Here is a 2,661-nt window from a genome sequence, read left to right as displayed (position 1 = left end):
CCCCCCCCCCCCACCCCCCAGGCCATCACCTCCAGGACTCACCGAGTCTCCTCTGGGCCTAACTCCTCCCCTTCTTCATAGCTTAGCTCCAGCCCCAAGTCTTCAAAAGAGGCTGCCCTGGCTCTCCTGAGTAGGTCAGACCTGCTTTTTATAGAGTCTCGTGGCATTTCCTTCTCCACGCTTGTCAGAGCCACAAATTAACATTTATTGGATGATCATCTACCTCCCCCAGTAGAATGTAAATTCCACAAGGTAAGAATCGTGTCGTCGTTTGTCATCCCCTTAGTCTTTAGTCGGAGTTGAAAAGTATCCGTTGGACAGCTGAATAATACTTGGGAGACTTTTTAACATTTTTGACCTAGAAAAGCTGAGGTTGAAGGGCCTAGTAAAAGGAAATTAGTAGAGTCAAAGTTAATCTTCCACAGCTGATTCTGATGTAGATCTATTCGACTCCACATGGAGGGCTTGATGAGAATGAACCCACCACCACATCCCCCTCAAAATACATTACTAACCATACTCCCTCCTCAACAAGCCTGTGCTTAGACATGTTGTGCCTTTGCTGATGAGGAAACACACACACACACACACACACACACATCTCTGCTAAGACAGCAGCCTATCAGCAGAACCCACTGGGAAACTCAGGACTCTTGAGAGCAGGGAGACCTGGCCTTGCAATCCGATGCTGCTGTGTGGCTTGGGAACTTCCAAGGACTGTTTTCCTTCTTAAATATAGGTAGCACCTAGAGTGGCTGGAAATCAAATGAAGCACAGTTTAGAGAAGGTGTTATTAGCATGATGCGTTCTGGTGTCACACATGACCCAAGCAGGAATGGTTGCATGAGTCCAGTCAGTGTTTCAGGACAGGTGACCTGGGGACATCTCATCAAAGCAACAGTTTGTGCATCACCCGTAGGAAGGCAGCAATCACTTTGTCCCCTTTTTCTGACTCCCCACCTTCTGAACTTCTGCCTGTATTTGGAGACTTCCCACCTACACTTAGGGACTTTTGATGGTTTCAGCCTTATTAAGAGATGATGTATATACCACAGAGCTTTGAGACTCTCGTCTCCCTGGTCTAAGGGTGCAGTTACAAGATGAGTTCTGCCAATGAGAAGCCACTGCTAAGTGGGACTTCAAATCTGGACAGAGGAAGGGAGATGAAAGTGAAGATGGCTAAGAATTTATTTCTGTGTGGTGCAGGTTGCCATGGGTCCTTCAGCGGCCTCTTGTGCCTGGAGGAGGAAGTGTCAGTCCTCAAGCTGAGGACAGATGATGGCTGTCAGGAGGGAGGGGACAGGGCTGCCAGTCCTCAATTATGTGAGTTCCATACGTTCCTAATCTGAGGGTGATTTAGTTGTGGGAATGGTTGTTAAAATGTTAGTTTAGTTTTGCTTTGCTTTGTTTTGTTCTGTTGTTGGTTTCATTTACTCGAGTTAGCTTCTGCTGTTTGCAATGGGAGTTCTGACTGACCCAGGGACCACTTGGGTGCTTTGGCTTAAGTGAGCCCACAGTAAACGCTGTGCCTGTACCGTAGTCTCAGCCCTTTGGAAGGCTGAGGAAAGAGGACCACCTCAGGTTCAAGGCCAGCCTTAATAGTTTCAGACCAGCCTGGACTGTAGAGTGAGGACCTGTCTATACAAAGAAACAAAGGGAAGAAAGAAAGAATGCACGAAGGGTATGTATAAGCCCAGAGGCTGAGACAGAAAGATCAAAATTAGAGGCCAGCCAGGGCTATGTAACCAATAGAAAAACATATTTAGACCTTGACAAAAATAAAGATAAAACCAAAGGAAAATGTATGGAGCGTACCTAACAGAAGCAGACAAAGGCTTGCTCTTCTTTGTTCACAAAGAAAGTCAAAGAGTTTGTAAAACAAACTTTTAAAAAAATTTTGTACTGGCCATTAAACCCTGGGTCTCACTTCTAACACTCAGTAACTCAGTATAATTTTTATAAACCCATTTTGTGGGGAGAAGAGGCATGGTCCAAGAATGGAGTCATGTGAGAAGATTTCTTAGTGCTGGTGAGAAAACTCCAAGAAACCAAAACAAGGGTCTTCTGACCTCAATCTCCTCAAAACATGGGATTATTCTTGGATTATGCGTTTGTGCCCCTCCCAGGTATAGCAGGTGGGAGTGAGTTTACTTCAGGTTATCCATTACAACTGCCTATTATCCATTTATGGGCTTCTATGGAAAAACACGTTTTCTGTCAAATGTGGCTTGTCTACCACCTATGGCTTGCCCTCATGATTGTACACTTAACTCATGAGACATCTCTTAACACTCAGAGTCTAAATTGTCTGATGCTCTGAATAAAGAGTTGGCTGTCGTATGAAACTTTGGTCTGCCTCATTTATCGGCTCATTTTCCCACATCTCACCACCTCTAGAGTGGTAAATGATTCGGGGAATGTTGGGACAAGGTCTCGTCTAGCCAAGGCTGGCCTTGAAACTCACTAAGTAACTCAAGCCTTGAACTCTGGGCCTCTTGTCTTCATTTCCCAGGTGTTGGGTTTGCAGCTGTGAGCCCCCATGCCTCAAACCCAGTGCAATTTTGGTTTGCAAAAGAATTCCAGGATAGTCAGGGCTACACAGAGAAGCCCTGTCTTGAAAAGGGAGGTGGGGAGAGGGAGAGAGAGAGAGAGAGAGAGAGA

The 2,661-nt window shown here is 45.8% G+C and overlaps 1 pseudogene; it reads left to right on the top strand.

Moving 5' to 3' along the window:
* The window catches only part of LOC116089468, a 17,354-nt pseudogene that overhangs the window by 760 nt on the left and 13,933 nt on the right, over window positions 1-2,661 (top strand).

This window comes from Mastomys coucha, unplaced genomic scaffold (genome assembly GCF_008632895.1).
Source record: "Mastomys coucha isolate ucsf_1 unplaced genomic scaffold, UCSF_Mcou_1 pScaffold14, whole genome shotgun sequence".
NCBI classification, from domain to species: domain Eukaryota; kingdom Metazoa; phylum Chordata; class Mammalia; order Rodentia; family Muridae; genus Mastomys; species Mastomys coucha.
This window is presented reverse-complemented; position numbering and strand designations above follow the sequence as displayed.